The sequence below is a fragment of the Botryllus schlosseri genome, chromosome 1 (genome assembly GCF_051294905.1).
Source record: "Botryllus schlosseri isolate E-star chromosome 1, Bs_hap1, whole genome shotgun sequence".
NCBI classification, from domain to species: domain Eukaryota; kingdom Metazoa; phylum Chordata; class Ascidiacea; order Stolidobranchia; family Styelidae; genus Botryllus; species Botryllus schlosseri.
In genome coordinates, this window is record NC_137236.1 from 4,978,545 (window position 1) to 5,000,487 (window position 21,943).

Consider the following 21,943-nt stretch of genomic DNA (forward strand, 5'->3'; position numbering starts at 1 on the left):
AAAGACAATTGGATTGCTATAATGAAATCAAAAATATTATTTGTTGATAGCCTAATATCTAAAAGAAGCTTCCATTATAGCATTAAGTTGACAATCTCGATGAATACAATGAAGTCTTTGACTGAATGCACTTTTGAAATATGTGATTCAGAATGTGCTATGCGGGGTCGGCCAAAGTCAATTGGCGAAAGTCGAATAGGTCTGCCTGAGTATTCAATTCCGAATCGTGTATTCAATGATAGTCATTAAGACGTCATATGAATATGAATGCTCTGCGGAGTTCAAATATGCACCTTTTAAGCGACCAATAAGAATATAATGTCAGTTCTACATCACATGGATTAAAGATAACTTGGGTCGTTTTCGACCGTACCCATCTCACTGTACTTTGTGACAACACTGTGGGTAGGGTAACGCGAGTAGCTTTGTACACATGTTCCGTATTCTGCGACACGACCAATCAAGGTTTATAGATATCCACACTAGGAAATACTATTGAAAGCATAATAATTCATGAGTTCAGTATATTTTTAATCATCTTTACCTCTTGTGGCAAGGAACGTACAAGCTCAGTACTTGAAAAAATCATCTCTCACTACTCCATTCAAATCATTAGAATTCAGATTCAGCATAGTGTCCTATATGGTGTCGACACAAGCAAATCGCACGGTTCAATGAAATTGTATCACGTCACAGTTTCCATTTGGCTACAGGCAATTTGACGGTGATTTTTGACCGACTTGCCGAGCATCAAATTTGATAAAACGGGTATCAATCGAAAGCTGCCGCCGTACTGATTACGAAAATATAAATTTTATTCCGCTCGCGGCCCTGGAACCCCCACAATCAGCCTCTAATTTTTCATTGTTATGGAGATTGGCATTGGGACGCAACAATGCTGTCTGGCGAAACGACAGACGCAACAATACTGTCTGGCTCCCTTTTTCTCGAGCACCTGTCTCGTTTCGCTAGACAGCATTGTTGCGTCCCAATGCCAATCTCCATAACAATGAAAAATTAGAGGCTGATTGTGGGGGTTCCAGGGCCGCGAGCGGAATAAAATTTATATTTTCGTAATCAGTACGGCGGCAGCTTTCGATTGATACCCGTTTTATCAAATTTGATGCTCGGCAAGTCGGTCAAAAATCACCGTCAAATTGCCTGTAGCCAAATGGAAACTGTGACGTGATACAATTTCATTGAACCGTGCGATTTGCTTGTGTCGACACCATATAGGACACTATGGATTCAGATTTGAGTACTCGAATAGTTGTGCCAGCTCTGTGATCACAGTTGTGTAACGAGGAATTATTCAGCTTTGGCAAACTAGATTAAAATTAAAATTAGAGCTACACAAGCTATCAAAATCAGATCATAATTGAAATCATTTAATTCGTAAAAGAAATGCAAAAAATATCAAATTTAGGCCTACTCGATATCAAATAAGAGTTTTCATAAGCAAGAGAATGACAACTGTATTTACACTAAGTTTGGCTTGTTTACCACTATACAGTTTTCCTGTAATATGTCAAGTAAACCAGAAATGATATTAAAATACCAACATACACGCATTTCTCAAATTATATATTCTTTTATTACTGGCATTTGGCCATAATTAGTCTAATTAGACAACCAGAATTATCTAGTTTTTTAAGTCTGTCAGGTAATGAGCCTCACAAAGCTGATGCAATTGCGACCACCGCAGTTAGACGTACATGACAGTTGTATCGCTTACCGGTACCCTTCTTTTGCACAACTCAAGAACAATGTAGACAGAAACCTTGTCGTGGAAAAATCGGTGAAATTCAACTTCGTGTTTGTGATTCAATCTGCGATGGAGACTGATCTCTTGATACATTTTGTCTCTCTCATGCTCATACAGAGCAGTGCCTGAAATTTAGAGTTGTAAAAATTACCAGTCTATTTAGTTGACGGTCAACTGACTAACTGTATTTAGAGTAGTTCTAGTTGCACATTTCATAAAGTGAGTAGTTCTAGTTCTAGGGGCAAGTTTTTGTTAAGTAAGTAGTTCTAGTGAGCAGTTCCCTTCTCTAATTGTGCGTTGTGAAAAGGGAGCAGTTCTAGTCTTGAGTCAGTTGTAGTTATAGTTGCAATAAATATGTATTTGATTTGTATTCAAATGTGGCGTTATATGGCATGTTGGGAAAATAGACAGAAACAACAAAATTATTCAGCTCTTCAAACACTATTACACTTTAACCCAGACTTGGGATGAAGAGAGTTACTAAAGCTAATCAAAATGCAATTCTACATGAGCTGTTCAATACGTGGCCCTAGGCGGACTTAGTCTTGAACTCTGACTAGAAGCTGAATTGTAGAATCTGACGACATTGCAAGCACAATTTGTGCCCAAGTGAAAGTCTGCTTCATTGTGTTAGATTGGCTTTGAGAATGACAACTTGCAAGCTATAGACCAAATCCTTGTTTTCGACACAGTTAACAAAAGATGACATTGGTGCATACAACATAGTCACATAGATTCCTTGCGTCGGCACACTTGACTCACCTTTGGTACAATTTTACCAGCGAAATCTTCTTTTGTTTGGGCTTCCGTTTTTTCACAGCATTTCACAAACCCCCCTTTGCCAAGAAATCAACCTCTTTGTATCGTTTCCCAGTAGAATCATCACACACGACTCTGGCGATTGTCAACTTGATCTTACATTATCGTGAAATAAAACACAAATCAGCCTGCAAAATGTAATGTCGTGCATTAACAGATACTGAAACTGATATGGTCTAATAAGGTTGATCAATAATAACTCATTTGGTAACATTTTACTGGCTAGTTGATAAAAATGTTTTATTGTCTAAAACTATACATAAAAGACTTGATTCATACTTGTAGTTCAAAGACTTGACTAGAAGACTAGAACTGGAACTAGAAGCCCAGGGTAGCCTACATCTCTGTTACTGTTAGTCCGACTGGAATCTCGGCAAGTTTTGCCTAATATAACAGTAAGCCGCTGGCAGGGAATTGTGTGAGCACAGGACACAGATTCCATACAAGTATGTTACTGCTAGTATAGCGACGACTCCGAGTCCGAGCTAGCAATGGGCCATTATTGCTAATGGCTGGCTGCAAGAACATCACACAACAGAACACGGATATCACGATTCCTGTTAAATTACGACAAATGTTTTCTATATAGCGCTTGGATAAATAATATCTTTTTTAAATGCACAACCCTGGAGCTAGAAGTAGCAATTTTCAAAATGCAACTGAGACTTGAACTACTGAAAAACCGTCAGCTAACCAGATTGGTAATTTGCAGAAGTCTGCCTAGAACCTCAACTTGAGGTCCTCAAGTAAAACAGATGGAATTATAATAGCGGAACTGATAATACGCGGTGAGGACGTACGGTAAAATCCTGTCATCTCGATGTGATGTCTAGCCCAGAAAGATAATTTGATCATCTCGGTAAACAACTTTGACGAAAAATTTGTTGAGTTTGTGTCTGCTATCAAATCACTGCTGGAACAATTTGCACCTCTACAGCGCCTTTCGAGAAGTCAAAGAAAATTGAAGCGAAATCCGTGGATGACCACAAAGCTGATTCAACTTATCCGTAAACGTAACCGGTGGCATAACCGAATAGACACCAAGAACTGCCCAGAACATGAACGAGAAAGATTTCAACGTTTCAGGAATCGCACCGTGCATCTTATTTCCAAGGCAAAAGCAAAGTACAATGAGAGATTTTTCAACAGACACATAAAGGACACTCGAAAAACATGGTCAGGACTTAACTCTCTCCTACATCGAAAAAAAGGCCATAAGTCTGTTTCGGAAATTGTGAATTCGGATACCGGAAACAAACTTTCAGACCCGGCGGCCATCGCGAATCACTTCAATGAATATTTTTGTAACGTAGGCCCAAATATTGCTTCTTCTATTACAAAACCTGTGTCGGCCAGGTCAGAGGTGAGATCGATATCCCAGTCAATTGTGCTTGAACCTACGACCAAATACGAAGTAGAAGTAGCCATCCACAAACTGAAATCGCACAAGGCCGACGGCTATGACCAAATCCCATCATGGTTTCTAAAAATGATAAGCCTGCATATCGGTCAATATATGGCCCATTTTTTCAACTTCATGATAGAAAATGGAGTCTACCCAAGCTATCTAAAAAAAGCCAGAGTAGTCCCTGTACACAAAGCTGGGGATAGAACTAATGTCACCAACTACCGTCCGATATCCGTTCTCCCATGCATCGGGATTGTATTCGAAAAGTTGCTCCTCTCCCGCCTGTCCTCATTCCTCGCCAAAATGTCTGTCATTTCCCCTCAACAATTTGGCTTCCGAAACAAACACCAAACCACTCATGCCCTCCTAACAGTGGCCGAACAGTACTATGATATCTCAGAGAAGCGAAATGTGGGATGTAGCATTTTTCTCGACCTAAAAAAAGCGTTTGACTGCGTTGATCATAAAATTCTCATCTCGAAATTGGCGCGTTACGGACTTCGGGGCCCACAACATGAGCTCATGAAAAAGTTACCTCACTGGACGCCAACAAATGGTTGCGATCTCAGACACCTTGTCCTCTCCTCACCCGGTGACCTGTGGTGTGCCCCAGGGCTCAGTACTTGGACCGGTCCTTTTCACCTTATATGTCAACGACATTTTTGAAACCTCCTCATTGAACACCACACTGTTCGCTGATGATACTCACCTCCTCTCTTCCGCATCTTCGACGGCAGAGCTAGATGCCCTGACTGGTGACCAAATGCCCAAAGTCCATGAGTGGACGGCCCAGAACAACCTTTGCATAAACGCCTCGAAATCGCAATTGCTGACAGTAAATTCAAAAAATAACCTAACCGTTAATATCGCTGGTCAGCCCGTTTCCAACACAGATAATGCCAAATATCTCGGAGTTTTACTGGACTCGAACATGTCCTGGAAGAGTCATATTCAGTCCCTAGAAACTAAATTATCACCGAAGTGCGGCCTGTTCTACAGCCTTGGGCGCTTCATGCCAGCATGGGTTCTTCTGATACTCTTTAAATCCTTAATCCAATCGAAGTTACATTATGGCATCCTCTGTTGGGGGGCTGCCAGTAAAACTGCACTCAAGCCACTGCAGAAACTACAGCATAAAGTACTCCGAATCATAGCTAGGGCCCCGAAGGGGCCTGGCTGCCCATCCAATAAGTCGCTGCTGAAGAGATTCGGCGTCCTAAACATAGAAGATATGCGGAAACTAGAAATCGCCAAGTTTATGTATCAGTTTCACTGCGGTCGTTGCCCCGAATATTTCAATGACTTCTTTACCTCTGAATCAAAAGCGCACAAGTACAACACACGCGCGTCCACGTCGTCCAAATATCATATGATCGACCGAAAAGATCATCGCTCCATCAAATATGCCGGACCTGATGTGTGGAACAGTATCCCGCCGGCCATCCGACAGTCGACGAGCATGTCCACATTCAAGTCGAAATACAAGCAATTACTACTAAATAAATACAGTCCATCCTCAAGATTACCGGACCACGACTGACCTATCGATCTCGCTTCCCATGACATGCCGCCCTATTTCTTGTCGCATTCTTTTTCTATACTATCTTCTTTACTTTCATTCAGTGTGCATGCCTCCTCTTTACATCGCTTAGGCCAAGGTGGGTGTCAGATTCCATAGACTACTCCTTGTCGCTTCGACATCTTCCTGTCTTTTCATTGTATCGCATTTTTGTGGTGTATTGAACTGATAAAATTGCTAATAAACCAATGATGATGATGATGATAATTAGCAAATTGACACATACAAGTGGGATAATTGATACTAGCCTTTGACACTAGGTTATGTTATAAAGTGTGTAGCTTCTTCTTTATAAGAACAGTAATCTGAATTATTACTAACTTACGGAGAGTAGTAATCTATACTTTCAATGACCAGTACGCATTGAGCAGCAATCAAATATCTACTTAGAGAGAGGGAGTCCCCCATTCATATTGTGGTCGAGGTCAATGAGCCGTAAACGAATCACAGAGAGGCAACAAAACATACGATAGTTTTTTTATATCGTCGACCATACAGAAGCTAATGCTAATAACTATGCAAGATGCGGAATACTATATGTATTAAATTGTCAAACTGATGTTATATCAGTGGTCTTCAACCTTTACTAATATGGCGAACTCTTGCCGAGCGGGATAGTGTAATGGTTATGCGTCCGGCTTCTCGAAAATTGGTATCCGCGGCTATCCTGCTAGGCGCTCAGCAATCACGGATAGCATGGAGGAGAAAGAAAACGCGGGCGCAGACTAGATGACCTCATGGGGCCATATCGCAACTCCGTCGTCAAAGCATCTCGATGGTGCAGGCGAAAAAGAATATCATATCTATATCTCTCTCTCTTGCGCCGATCAGCAAGCCTTCTATAGCCCAAAATGATTGGCCAGTAACATAAAATACGACAATGGATCTCATTGCCCGTCTGATACATCACTATAGAATATTGGTGCCTATAGTGAACTGTGCATCAAAAGAATGACACCATATGATTGTCACACGAAACAAAAATATTAGAAAGAATATTTCCTGCCAGGCATTTCTGCTTTCTACTTTTTAGCCGCCGTACAACCCTAAGGTGTCGCTGTGACTCCATAAGGTATGCCCAATGATTGGGTATGCCTAAGCCAGACCTCAGGTTTACTGCTTTTCATAGGCAGTGTTGCCAATTTAGCGATTTTCGCGCTAGATCTAGCGATTTTTCATCTGGTTTAGCGCCAAAAAATATGGATCTAGCGCCTAGCGATAAATCTAGCGATTTTTGAAAAGTATTTAGCGATTTTTTAGCGCTTTTTCACCGAAAATATCTAATAAAGATCGGTTCTGACCGACGACGGCATTGGCTATACGGGACACCGCCAGGGTGCGGACTCCGATGATAATTACAGATCACTAAACTACGGATAGATACGCAACTCCCGGCGGTTGAGCATGGGCAAACAGTATCTCTTCTTGCTGAGTAATCTAAAAGTAGCATAATTGGTAGTGCTATAATAGGCGACCTGAGGACTGAAATTTCATATAATTGGTCTTGATCGAAAGCTAGTGTCACACTGATTTCGAAAATACAAACTAAAATCTCGTCAGGACAATGGAACCACCCCGAAACAGCCATCAAAATATGAAAACCGACATTGTTCCAACAATTGCTCCGGCGCAACACAATGAACATAACAATGACCAATTTCGTCCAGTGATTGTTCAAAACAATGCCGATGTTCAGACTTTGAGGGCTGTTTTGAGGTCGTTCCATTGTCTTGACAAGAATTTAATTCGTATTGTCGTAATCAGTATGACAGTGGCTTTCGTTTAAGACCATTTTTTAAAATTTCATACCCCGGGCTGGTCCTCGGATTATTTTCTCAAGGCCGCTACTTATAGTGGCTGGCAAACCCGGTTCAAGTCGTGTTGTGTCGGATCAAGTCACATGTCGTAAGTGTGTCATGTCGCATGTCGTGTTCAAGTACTCCAACACAGTTTAGAGAAGTCATCCGCGTGAGCGGTGTCTTACAAAAAGCCTAGAGGTGGGCCGTGCTATAAGTCGGCAGTTACGGGAAATAATGAAGAATATCGGCCTGGTGTAAATGACCATAGTAGTCGACAAACACCATGAATACCACAAAAACAAACAGAGAAGTCAAGCGCCTTTCCACGGTACATTGCATCCAGTATTCACAGACGCATCGAGCAAGGCACCTGTTTATCTAGGAGGCTTTTCACCTCAAATTCCCGTAGAACAGCAGTTTGTGACACGGTTATATAGTGAGCGGTTATGCCTGCAAACCTGGTCAGTGGTCACGCACAGCGATCATTGCGCAAAGCGATCTGCTTTACCGTAATGCACTGCACGTTTTGTTCCGCTTAGAGATGACTCCAACGTATCATGAACTAGAAATAAGATCAGTGACTTTGGCCCCAGACGAGTAAAATATAGCTGAGAAGAACGTATGGATATTCTGGTTCAATTTATCACCTTTAGCAATTAATGCAGATTTAGCGCTTTTTTTAGCGCTTTTTTTCAATATTTAGCGACATCTAGCGATTTTTAACACTAGTTCTAGCGATTTTCTTCCATCCAGAGTTGGCAACACTGTTCATAGGCACTGTTCAGTTTAGCTGTTGGTTGTAGTTCTAATTCTAGTTCATGATTTTAAACAGCGTCTAGTTATAGTTCTCGTTGTGCATTTAAAAGAAAATTAGCTGCCGATGAACTAAAACTTGAATCAGAAGTAGAGAACGTTTTGTCATCTAACGTTAATTGTTAGCCATTGCTAGCTCAGAATTATCACTAGTAACAGTTTAGCAGCTGGGGTGGTTTTCGAGGGACAAAACCTATCCCATTTCAAACTTGCACTGATGTTCATTGTTCATGCAGAAAGCCGATTCTAACAAGATAAATATGAAGTCAATTCGTTCGGGATTGCATCTCGTTGTATTTTATAGTTGTGATCGTTTTTTCTAGCGTCTCTAAAAGTGGATGATTCGAATTTTGATTACTCAATTTGAAAATCTAGTAGTTGTAGAAGTCATACGGAGAACGGTGCTTTTTCCATGCATGTCTTGTCTATCTTGACAAGGGCTTGTAATATGGAATCGGTGTCCAAGGCACGCAGGATCACGCCGACTTGGTCGCCAGTTGCACGCGGTCACGTCGTCACGGGTCGTTGATTTCATTACAAAAATAAAAGAAATGAAAAAAAATTGAAAAAAGTCAATGTTCTCAGCCACCCCAAATGCTATATTCCAGTTAGTATGTGGTATATAATGTTTTGACCTAATCCTATAGCCAGGATCTGTTGATTACTGTCTGTTGGTAAAGTACTTGCACCTTACCAGTTGCTAACCATTAGCATCTGATCAGTCACACACAGTCATTTGAAGTCAGTAACCTTGCTTGTCAGGCCGCAAAGTTGACTCTGTCACGCGAAAAAAGCTTCTATCACGCAGGATTTATTTCAAAAAATGGACGGAGATTCCAGGATATCCTTTATCCAGGATAAAGATAAAGATAAAGATTAGAGTTTGGATAAAGATATATCTTTGAAAATGTTATGATACCGAGTACTGACATTCTCCGACAGCACTTGTCCAGTACGCCTTTACACATTGGGAAGTGATCCCCATGATCAACACCAATCGGCGTTCCCAAAAATACCATGACTGGTACACGAACGCAAATGAAATATCTGACACTGTCACATTTTCGTTTTATCGATCGGGAATGATGTATTGTTTGCGCACATTCACAAAATGCATTGCATTTCACAAGTGAAATGCAACTCAATTGGCGTGTCGATTAAGAGAGATAATCCAGGTGAAAGAGATGAGAAAATAGGGAGCACTTAAATATCAAGCAAAAACCATAACTGTCAGCATGCTCATGGGGTGCATTGATTGGAGGTGATCATGGGGAACATTCCCCAATGTGTGCAGTATACCAAAGAAGGTATTGCAGCATGTGCATAAGTTGGCTAATTTTAAAAATCTTCAAACTTATTGTTGTCGTATAAAGCTTGTATCCCTGGAAGTATTGATGTTTGTCTCATGTTGTTTGGTTCAAGTTGCATTATAATTTGTGTTAGAAGCATATCGAGCTGCTTAATTATGGTATCCTATTGTTGGTTCTTATATTCAAATTCTCACTGTTGAAAATGTCACTTGTACTGATTGGCACAGGCACAATGATTCCAGTACCGTACTCGAATGTAGTATTAAATGTGATAGGATCCAAGTTGAGTATTTAAAGATGATTTTTTTCCTTGATGCAATACTAAGTGTTGTATTATCACTGCCATACATCAGTGATTGAATTTGTTGGAAGTAAAGCAATCAGTTATTATGAGCTGAATTTCTCTTTTTAAAATGTGAACACTTCCTTATCATGTTTCTATCTAATTAGGAGGGTTATTACTATTTGAAAATTGGTTTGGTATTTTTCATGCTGCCAAGACAACGCTCGTAAAAATGATATGAGGAACTGCAAATTAATTCATAGCGAGACTTACAAACGACTACTCACGAGATACTGGGTGACAGTCTATGTTTATTAGCGCTTCTGCAGACTTGGAGAACTAGATAATTCAAGTTGTGTTATTAGAGTAATTAGAGCAAAATAGTACGGTAGTTATATAATTGGAATCTAATTTGTGAAATGTTAATGTGCTCTAATTCTAATCAAATTTCTGCTCTTCCTGAAAATGCTACAAGAGATCCGTGTTATGCGAAATCGACTAAGCTCTGTTTATAGACATTTCCTAATCTCGATTTTATAGTACTCAATTCTGGTTTGATATGGACTGAGCTTCATTTTTTTGTATTTATTTGTAATGTGGAATTTAATTCAATTTTGAAGCTTTTGCGAATTCAGTAATTCTTATTTAATTTGGAAAACTAATTTTGTGTTGTTCTGAAATTCCTCAACGTAATCAATCTAATATTATTTCGATGTGTCGTCTTTGCGTCGTAACATCCATTGATCATTAACAATGTTTGATTTTGACTGATCACCAGACCTAAGACCGAACAGAAAATTTCCCCGACTTGAGTGTAACTGATAAATGTCTATATATAGTTCTTACAGACTTGGACATGATATAGTTCTAATTGTTTCATTAGAATAATTAGAGCAAACTGCCAGTACTTATCCAATTTGTGCAATGAGTCGTTACTCCAATTCTAATCTAATGTCTGGTTTTCCTGGAAATGCTACAGGTAAAGTAGTTCTGTTAATGTAATACTCGTGAGTCAAGCTTGCCGTACAGACATTTGCTATTCGCCTGCTTATAAGAATGGACTCTGATATGAAGTGAACTTGATTCAAGTTTTCAAGAATCCAGATAATTGTAATATATTTTGGAAAGAAATGTATAACTAGAATTCTAATCCAATTTCGAATAGCTGAAAATGTATTTGTCCAATTCTGCCTGTTATCTGTTAAGGTATTTTCTGAAAAAGCTCAAAACATGGTGAGGCCCTCAATGAGCCCACATTTCGTAGAATGCCACTCTTTATTACATAGCACATTTTAACGACTCCTATTGATTAGCATTTGAAATTAAATTTCCATGTTCGCTAAGAAACGTCCAAGTCGGGGACTAAACCTTGATCGACTTTAGTACAGGCGCTGTAAAACCTGCAAAGGGTTGCTAATTTCGAATTGTGTGTGGATAGGTTTAAGATTACCGTAATTTTCCATGTATAATCCGCAAAATTTTCACGATTTTTTTGCCCCAAAATCAGGGGGTGCGTACTATACATGGCAACAACACGCTTGAAAAAAATCTCCCTCGATGAAAAACTTGAAATCACACCTTTCTTCATGCTTGTTTCCGATCGCGCATCACTTTCAGCCATGTGCCCAGTAAATCGTATTATCAGTGCAACTCGCTACCAATTAGCAAAAAGCGTGTTGCCAATTAACGAGAGTCTTCTGCACAGCACGCAATTTCCTGCTGAGTTGGTTTGCCGTTTGCACACGAGCAAAATTAGGTTATTCATTGATAGCTGAACGTGCGCGCGGCGATCCTCGCTAATTCATCGACAGGCCATGTGGGCAAAATATATTCTTTAGCGTAATCAGTCGCAGCTCCAACAGACATGGTGTGCACGACATAACCGTTGGCCTTGGAAAACGCATCTGGCCTCATGCGCAAGATGTCACATCGCCGGCCTCGCAGGCTTTGGCTGCTATCTACTATCATATAGAGGCAATACCATTACTTGTATAACGATTAGCAATCGCATCTGTAATAGGCCTCGTTTCGCTGGCCCGAACTATCGCGTCGCCAGCCTCGCAGGCTTTGGCTGCTCTGCACTATCGTTTGGAGACAATACCGTTAATTGCATAATGATTAGACATGGTTGACGGTTGTGTCATGATTGTTCGACAGTGACATTGCAAAACAGAATAACATCGCGTATTAAAACACAGCTATTCATGTACTGTGAATTCAGGGTGCGTACCATACATGGGTACAGGCTTTTTCGCAGAATTTGCATGCCATTTTAAGGGTGCGTATTATACATGGGGGCGTACTATACTTGGAAAATCACGGAAGGCGAAGTTGGTTTGTAGAAGGGACAAAATACTGAAATATCTGTATGCTGAGTCTAGGGTGGAGTGAAAAATGAAAATTTTTGAATTTCAAAAAAGGGTCTTGATATGTGGTGCCAAATGGTAAACAAATAAATTCTATCATATTTTTGGGTTCGTACACCCTCTAGTGGTCGTGCAATTTCACTGAACGAGCCAAGAACAGCTAATTTCGCCATATCTTGATCATCACTTACACTAGAAAGTCAGTTTTGGGCTTAAAAGAAGCAGAAGCAACATGTTCCTATCTCACTTCCATAGAACTTGCTCTTAAAAATGAACAGAAAAAAAGTTACAAGCAAATTTCTGATTTTATAGGTAAAATGAAGCACTGAAGCAGTGGGTAGGATGTCAAAAGCGTGTAGTGATTGATCTTATGACTGAGCAACATACCCTATCAATTAGAACTACTTTTCAAAACTTGCCGAAACAAATGAAACCCCCTACAAGCATATATAGGGCTCGGGCATCGAATAGAGACCGCAAAAACTGTGTTTAAAACAGCGTCCATTGGTAGTGCAGCGTCACAATATCGGTAAGTTTATAACAACGGCCCTCATGAGATTTCTTACCAAAATGCTGTCGTAGGGTTTGTATCATATTTGTCACAAAGCTCCTGAATGAAAGCACAAAAATTAGAAATACACATTCAAAACAAAAACATCAATTCTATACTGGAAACAGAAGATTTTTGTAGCAGTATCACATGAGTATCAGTGTGCACGAACATTAAAATCATGTTTAGTATTGAAAGATTTCATCTGCTTTCAAGACTTCAGTTTTTGTCTGATGAGGCTATCGCTACGTTCAAATCTTGAAATATGGGTACTGGGTAGATGCTTCAGTAACCACGTTTTAATGTATTTCCACTGCCTGGTTGTGGCAAGGATGACTGAGACGTAATGGTGATGATCTTAGGTTTTCCACCTCGACATCTGACAAGGTCTTGATTGCATGCGTCTGTTCAATATCTTTGTGGTTTAAGTTGATTTTTGGTGGAAAGATTAAGCCTTGATGTTGATAACTGGAATTTGGAAGAAACTGAAGCTCATTGTCGCTGTTTTTAGGTTTAGTGTCATTTATATATCTTCCTTCAAATTCATGATTGGAATTTGGTACGGCATGGTTGTTCTGCGCATAGCAGTAATCTTGTTAACTGTAAATCTTCGGGCGTTTCATTCCTCGTCACCAAAAGCATTCCCAGCAAATAATTTTCTGGATGTTCTAAATGAGCATTTCTTCGTAGCAAAGATAGTGCAAGATAGTGAATTCGGGTATCAGTCAGCTTTGTGACACGGGAAACTATATTGTGGACATTTTTAGCACCATCAACAATGGATTGTGCATTTTTATTTGAAACCATGACGGAAAATAGACCTCCATGCAGAATTGAGCAAGACAGCTCGGATTTCTCGATGGACGACTCTGCCCCACATGGTACTTTGAAATTTGAGACGCGAGAGTCAACCATATTGAATGAACGATGGGCCCAGCCTCTAAATATTGCAGATCTGGTTCCAATTGACGACTTTGAAGGAGGATATATAAAGGAAACCAAACCCTAAAGCAGCAACATTGACACCAGCATCAGATTCTTCGAAATTCCAGTCATCAACATCAAGGCTTAATCTTTCCACCAAATTGTCAACTTGTACCTCAAAAATATTGAACAGCCGCCTGCATCGCAATCAAGACCTTGTCTGATCACGAGCTGGGAAACCTATGATCATCGCCATTAAGACTCAGTTATCCTTGCCACAACCAGGCAGTGGATAGACATATAACAGCGGTGACATAAGCATCCGCTCGATGTTTCAGGATTTAAACGTAGAGATGGCCTCATCAGACAAAAACTGAGGTCTTGAAAGCAGATGAAATATTTCAATACTAAACATGACTTTATTGTTTGTGCACACTGATACTCATGTGATACTGCTACAAAAAAATTCTGTTTCCAGTATAGAATTGATGTTTGTGTTTTGAATGTGTATTTTCAATTTTTGTGCTTTCATTCAGGAGCTTTGTGACAAATATGATACATACCCTACCACAGCATTTTGGTAAGAAATCTCATGAGGGCCGTTGTTATAAACTTACCGATATCGTGACGCTGAACTACCAATGGACGCTGTTTTAAATAGGCAACAGTTTTAGCAGTCTCTATTCGATGCCCGAGCCCTATTTATGCTTGCAGGGGGTTTCATTCGTTTGAGCAAGCTTTGAAAAGTAGTTCTAATTGATAGGGTATGTTGCTAAGTCATAAGATCAATCACTACACGCTTTTGACATCCTACCTACTGCTTCAGTGCTTAATTTTACCTATAAAATCAGAAATTTGCTTGTAACTTTTTTTCTGTTCATTTTTAAGGGCAAGTTCTATGGAAGTGAGATAGAAACATGTTGCTTCTGCATCTTTTAAGCCCAAAACTGACTTTCTAGTGTAAGTGATGATCCAGATATGGCGAAATTAGCTGTTTTTGGCTCGTTAGGTGAAATTGCACGACCACTAGAGGGTGTACGAACCCAAAATTATGATAGAATTTATTTGTTTACTATTTGGCACCACATATCAAGACCCTTTTTTGAAATTCAAAAATTTTCATTTTTCACTCCACCCTAAATTGCTGACGCTACATGATGTTCTTGACTGAATATTAAAGAGCCTGAAAAGTGGTTGTTGCTCTCAACGCGATTTGCCTTCCAAGTAGACCTATTAGTTATTGATATGTGTAGTCCGATATCAAATTTTATTTTTTCAATCACACGAACCCCAGGGTCACACTGAGCCAGTCTCGGGGGTACGCTGGGGTCAAGACATACACCAGACTCACACAGCTGAAGTCTCTCTTATTTGCAGTAAATGTTCATTAATATTTTTTCTTTTTCTGTGAAAATCATTTTATAATGGTTCTGTAATTTTCAAGTTGTTGTTTATGCACAGCTGATTTCGCGCATCAATATTCTATAGTAATGCATCAGTTGTGTAATGAGATAGATTTTGATGTTCGTGATTAGGCGAAAATTTGTGGTGTTCCGAAGGCTTGCAGATTACCGTATGAGCTCGCTAAGTTAGTTAAAAAAGGTCAAGCTTTCACAATACCTTGCCTTTTGATTTGATGATAAGTGGGTGGTGAAAGTTTTTATTAATGACCGAGCAGGTGTGTCTTGAAAAGTTGGAGAACTACTGTTCTAGAACAGGGGCTATCAGGGGGGCGCAAGAAATTTTTGTCAATTTTGTCAATGTCTGTATAAATTGTGAATAAACATGTTTTTCACAACCATTCTGAAGAGACGATTATTGAAGATTAAACTTAATTCGTATTCTAGAAAACTTGCCAAACTCAACTCCAGCAGTCGCGCTCAACGGAGTATAGGCTGACTTCAACTTCATTTGAGCAAATTTTTGATATTATTTGAAAATTTAGAGAAATTCTTACGTGCAAGTCATTCATTTTTTTTATAGCTTTAACAGTAGCCTAAATCTCTGTGCGCTAGGTAGCTGTTGTTGATAGCTGGCGAACTACACTGCCTAAGACAGACTTAGATGCAATATAGGTTGGCCGGTTTCGCCCTCAATTTGGCTACAAATCAACACAATTTAATTCATTTCCAAAACTGATGAAATTTAGAATGACAGGACAGAGCGACGCCGTGCTCTCTGTAGTCAGTACAAGCATCAGGATTAGTCTCAGTGCAACCTACCTTGAAATTAATTGATGTCCTTTTCAATGTTTTTTTGTTATTTTCAAACAAGTTTGTCAGCAATGTAAAAGACTTAACAACTGGAATGCGGATTCAAAATTGGCATATGATATACCTCATGTAGCCTATACTATTAGATCAGGGGTGGGGAGCCCGTATGGCCGCATGCGGCCGTAGAAGGGAATTTGTGCGGCCTTAGACGCCTAATTCAATTAGTATGTTGGGCGCAAAAACTATGCAAAACAAATTTGACTCGATTCCAAGCCGTAGAAGTGGAGTTATATCAGTTTTTTTTTGATAATTCTGGGATTATCCTTGATCAGTGGTTAATCCATGAATTTTCATCGAAAAACTGGAATAACTCCGTTTCTATGGCTTGGAATTGAGTAAAATTTGTTTTGCATAGTCTTTGAAGACAGCCCAACAATTCCATTCCAATTCCAAAAAATTTGAAAAAAAATTTTTATTGCGTTTCTGGGCAAATTCAAAATTTTATAACTCTACGCAAACCGCGAATATTGGTTGGAATGAAATCAAATTTGGTGTGCGTCGTTTTTTTAAGGCAACCTAACGATTTAATCACGTAGCCCGCAAGATTAAGGAAAAAAAAGGTTATTTTCGAACAGCCCTACTGTGCATAAATAATATCCTGAATGATGAATATATTATGATTTCAACGACTATTATTGGTATTGTAATTAATCATGTTTCCTAAAATTCCGTTGTGTACAGCTGTCTGTCTGCATTAGGGTTGTCCAAAATTCGGAAAATCTCAAAAAGTCTCCGCGATTGTGTCTCATTCTATAGATTATTGATAAAAAAACAACAATTAGCCTGAAAGAAGCTTACAGGAAAGCCGTTAAGATTTCGGTCAAAGCGTTTGAAAGTAGCTGCTCAAGAATGGGCGTGCCACTGACCATAGAACGGCGACGAGACTAGTAATCAAATAACCACGGCTCTTGATTGGCTAATCGGCTATGCTTTAATGTCCACGGCAGCAGTAGCTTGCGGATTAGATGTTCAAGAAGTCTGCTACCGGCGGGGATTCTGAGTGCGCATTGTTAGTAGTTTGGCAGGTGATGATTTAAGATTAATTCGGGACATGTTGAGGTACGAAAGACATGATGAACAAACAACACCTGCATCACAGAAGCTTTTACAGCATGACTGCTTCATTGTTAAGGATACGGATGAAGCCTACAATGTCGTGTTTTCATCGAGAGAAAGCAAAGGCGCTTATGCAATCGTTGAGCGAATTCACCGTTTCAGTACGGATCCACCATCAGTGAATACAAATATATAAAGCTTAACAATGACACTATACTTTGTGTGATCTTATTGGATCCAAGTTGTAGTATATAGTGAAGTATTGAAGGTTCTAGGGATCGACTGAGTCGGCCGGTTATGCTTGGCAGTTATACTTACAGCAAATTGAATTCACTTATAAGAGTCGTCAAAGTCCTTAATGATGCTGCAGAAAAGAGGTTTAAGGTAAGCACAGGCTATGCTGGATATGATATCCAAACTCTGCTGGATACTATATGCAGCATAGTCTGTGTTTTTCTTTACACCTCTTTTCTGCGGGATCAATAAGGACTTTGACATACAATATACAGCACAGCCTGTGCGAGTGTGCGTACATTACCACCTCTTTTCTGCGTTATCATGAAGGACTTTAACAACGCCTACAAGTGCATTCAATTTGTTGTAAGCATCTGATAAGGGCCAAGCATAACCGGCTGATTCCGCCGATCCCTAGACCATTCAAAACGTCACCTATATACTACAGCTTCAGCCCAATAAGATCACACAACGTATAGTGTCATTGTTAAGCTTTATATATTTGTATTCACTGATGGTGGATCGGTACTGAAACGGTGCATTCGCTCAACACTTGCATAAGCGCCTTCGCTTTCTCTCGATGAAAACACGACATGTAGGCTTCAGCCGTTTCCTTCATAATGAAGCAGTCATGCTGTAAAAGCCTCTGTAAAGCAGGTAGTGTTTGTTCATCATGTATTTCGTACCTCAGCACGCCCTGAATTAATCTTAAATCATCACCTACCAAACTACTAACAATGCACACTCAGAATCCCCGCCTGTAGCAGACTTCTTGAACACCTGATCAGCAAGCTGCTGCTGCCATGGTCATTGAAGCATAGCCGATTAGCCAATCAAGAGCCGTGGTTATTTTATTACTGGTCTTCTCGCCGTTCTATGGTCAGTGGCACGCCCATTCTTGATCAGCTACTTTCAAACGCTTTGACCGAAATCTTAACGGCTTTCCTGTAAGCTTCTTTCAGGCTAATTGTTTTTTTTTATCAATCTATAGAATGAGACACAATCACAGAGACTTTTTGAGATTTTCCAAATTTTGGACAACCCTAGTCTGCATCTTCACCATTTCGGACATGCCTGTGAAAAGTTAAGCATACTAGCAATAGACAATAGACATGCATTCATTTTGATAAGTGAGGCTTAAGTCACGAGATGGCAATGCCACCCAGATTCGGGTAGTGGTAATAAACGTCGAAGAACCACTGGTCTCTAAAAGATTGTCGAACTCTCATCTGTCGGCTAGTGCTATCAGAGCTTGTGTTTAGCGCAACCAAGGCCATGGTGCCTACTCCGAACCAGACTTGGACAACTAGAAAATTTTCAGCTTTTTCGAATTAGATTAGAATTAGAGCTATACAGTCCTTTCCAAATTAGATTAGAATTAGAATTAGAGTTACACATCTTTTTCCAAACTAGATTAGAATTATAACTAGAGCTAGACAAGTTTTCCAAATTAGATTATAATTAGAATTAGAGCTACACAGCTTTTTCCAAATTAGATTAGAATTAGAATCACTGAATTCGCAAAATAAAATTATGAATGGAAAGTGAATACAGCCATTCACAATGCATTCCCATAACCATGAGAATGATGGTTACGCCCGTACACCAAGCTTGGCTCGTTTGGTACCATACCAGGGGTCACCGCGATCGCGGCCGGCGATCTGATTTGTGATTTTGGAAGAACGCGAAATAAAGCATTTTGAAATGCTAAACTTGTTTAAGTTTTAAATTATTGTGGTTATTTCAAAATAAGCTATTCGCCTGTGCCCAACAACACTATTCCACACTAGATGAAACGGCTTCGGCGATGGCAACAGCATTCCACCGATGGAGAGTCAGCTGATATCAATAAGCACATTGCCTAGAAGTGCAATGACTCAGACACGACCGAGACCAAGATGATTAGAAAACGGCATAGGACCGTCCCCACAAGATCAATCTTTAGGATGAGATAGTCTTTCAGCTAGTAACATGGCTGGCTAGTCACAAGTTCGTTTCATCAGTCGCGGTGAGGCGTTGTCGGGTATCGTGCGCAGCTCATAGTTCAGAATAAAGTGACGTTCATGATCATGATATTTCTTGCATTTGTACTACTTAATAATACATTGCTTCTTTTGTGGTACAGTAACCATGAGCATTGCACATGTTTGTCAGCACGGCGCTGTATACTAATGGAAAGTTTTAAAGACTGGAATGTTGTTCATTGACTACAAGCTACTATCCTAGCAGGCTATTATTCGTCACAATAACTGCTATGACTTACGGTGCAAGTAACGCGGATGGCGAGTTGGCATTGGATTTCCCTGCGCGAGAGGGATATTCTTGTTAATTCGCTGCAAAATGCCTCGGACAAAGAGGCATTTTCAGGAAAACAATAAATTAGATTAGAATTACAACTAGAGCAGAGGGGTATTTCACGAATTAAATTAGAATTAGAGCATAAAACATTTCACAAATTAGATTAGAATTAGAATTAGAGCATAGAATCATTTTATGAATTAGATTAAAATTAGATTACTTGCATTTCGCTCTAATTTAGTGAAATTAGACAACTAGAATTATCTAGTTGTCCAAGTCTGCTCCGAACCAGATACTCGTCCCTAATCGCCTGGTTGAACCGGGCTGATGGCATCACACTTGTTCTAGAATTGTTCCGAATCTAATATTCAGTGATCCCGGGGATTTGTTGAAGACACAGTAAATTAGCAGTTTATTGTCTCGGAACTGAAATCTTTCGGACAATCAAGTTGAGACCTGAACGTCCCAAATCTTCTACCCGCAGCCAATATCCGAATCTGAAATGTGATTGTGATCTACAAATGTATGTGCGGAACATCTGTAAGGAACTACTCGTCTGAATTGTCAGGTTGCCGATCATCACAATGCCTACGCTGATAATTGTACTAAACTGGTATTATTAGGTCATAAGTTTGTTGTTCTTGGATATTGTTATTTATCAAACTGTTCCGTTTTTGCTTATTTTTTCCGTTTTTCAGACTGGGCTGCCATAATATAAGCTTGGTTGAATACTTGTTTTTAAGTAGAGAGCGGTTGATGTGTGATGCTTGAAGAAGTAAAGTAACATACAGATAATCCAGAAAAATGACAAACATGTGCTGGATCTGTGGAAAGAGCTTCCATCGTAAGGGCGGATTGAAAGCTCACTTGCGATTCCACCTTATAAATAGAAATACCGAATGTGAGATCTGCGGAAAAACCTTTGCTGCAATCAGTTTATTGAAAAAACATTTACTATCCCACACTTTTTTGAAAAATCATGAACACAGAGGCATTGGCAAAGAGTATAATCAGATCGTTCACTTGAAAAGACATGCGGATACACGTACTGCTCACCTTGGAGTCAAAAACCGCGACTGTGAGATCTGTGGAAAATCATTTGTGCGGGTTGGCGACCTGAAAACGCATGTAAATATACATACTGGAAGCAAAAATTATCCATGTCAGATCTGCGGGCAAACGTTTACCCGGCTTGGTCACTTGAAAACACATGGACAAACACATACTGGAGTAAAAAAGTATGCATGTCAGATTTGCGGAAAAGCGTTTACCCAGCTTCGTGACTTGAAACGACATGAGAATACACATACTGGAGTCAAAAACTGTGAGTGTCAGATCTGTGGAAAAGCGTTTGCCCGGATCGGACACTTGAAGACACATGAAAATACACATAATGGAGTAAAAAACTATGCATGTCAGATTTGCGGAAAAGTTTTTACCCAGCTTGGTAGCTTGAAAGAACATGGAAATACACATACTGGAGTCAGAAAATATGCGTGTCAGATCTGCGGAAAAGCGTTTACCCGACTTTGTAGCTTGAAAATACATGGAAATACACATACTGGAGTCAAAAACTATGAGTGTCAGATCTGTGGAAAAGCGTTTGCCCGGATCGGACACTTGAAGACACATGAAAATACACATAATGGAGTAAAAAACTATGCATGTCAGATTTGCGGAAAAGTTTTTACCCAGCTTGGTAGCTTGAAAACACATGAAAATACACATACTGGAGTCAGAAAATATGCGTGTCAGATCTGCGGAAAAGCGTTTACCCATCTTTGCAGCTTGAAAATACATGGAAATACACATACTGGAGTCAAAAACTATGAGTGTCAGATCTGCGGAAAAGCGTTTACCCATCTTGGTGCCTTGAAAATACATGGAAATACACATACTGGAGTAAAAAACTATGCATGTCAGATTTGCGGAAAAGCGTTTACCCAGCTTCGTGACTTGAAACGACATGAAAATACACATACTGGAGTCAAAAACTATGAGTGTCAGATCTGTGGAAAAGCGTTTGCCCGGATCGGACACTTGAAGACACATGAAAATACACATAATGGAGTCAAAAACTATGCATGTCAGATCTGTGGAAAAACGTTTATCCAGCTCAGTCACTTGAAAACACATGAAAATACACATACTGGAGTCAAAAACTGTGCGTGTCAGATTTGCGGAAAAGCGTTTACCCTGCTTGGTAACTTGAAAAGACACAAACATACACATACCGGAGTCAAAAACTATGAGTGTCAGATCTGTGGAAAAGCGTTTGCCCGGATCGGACACTTGAAGACACATGAAAATACACATACCGGAGTCAAAAACTATGAGTGTCAAATCTGTGGAAAAGCGTTTGCACTGATGGGACACTTGAAGACACACGAGAATACACATACTGGAGTCAAAAACTATGCATGTCAGATATGCGGAAAAGCGTTTGCCCTGCTTTGTGACTTGAAA

General features: G+C 39.8%; 4 protein-coding genes across 8 annotated transcripts in view; 2 read left to right on the forward strand and 2 right to left on the reverse strand.

Moving 5' to 3' along the window:
• The window catches only part of LOC145436146 (serine/threonine-protein kinase PLK1-like), a 992,061-nt gene that overhangs the window by 633,893 nt on the left and 336,225 nt on the right, over nucleotides 1–21,943 (reverse strand). The window lies entirely within an intron of this gene.
• LOC145440294 (uncharacterized) overlaps nucleotides 1–21,943 on the forward strand; it is a 189,440-nt gene that overhangs the window by 154,510 nt on the left and 12,987 nt on the right. The window lies entirely within an intron of this gene.
• The window catches only part of LOC145440759 (uncharacterized), a 151,282-nt gene that overhangs the window by 42,660 nt on the left and 86,679 nt on the right, over nucleotides 1–21,943 (forward strand). The window lies entirely within an intron of this gene.
• The window catches only part of LOC145443015 (uncharacterized), a 290,638-nt gene that overhangs the window by 4,645 nt on the left and 264,050 nt on the right, over nucleotides 1–21,943 (reverse strand). The window lies entirely within an intron of this gene.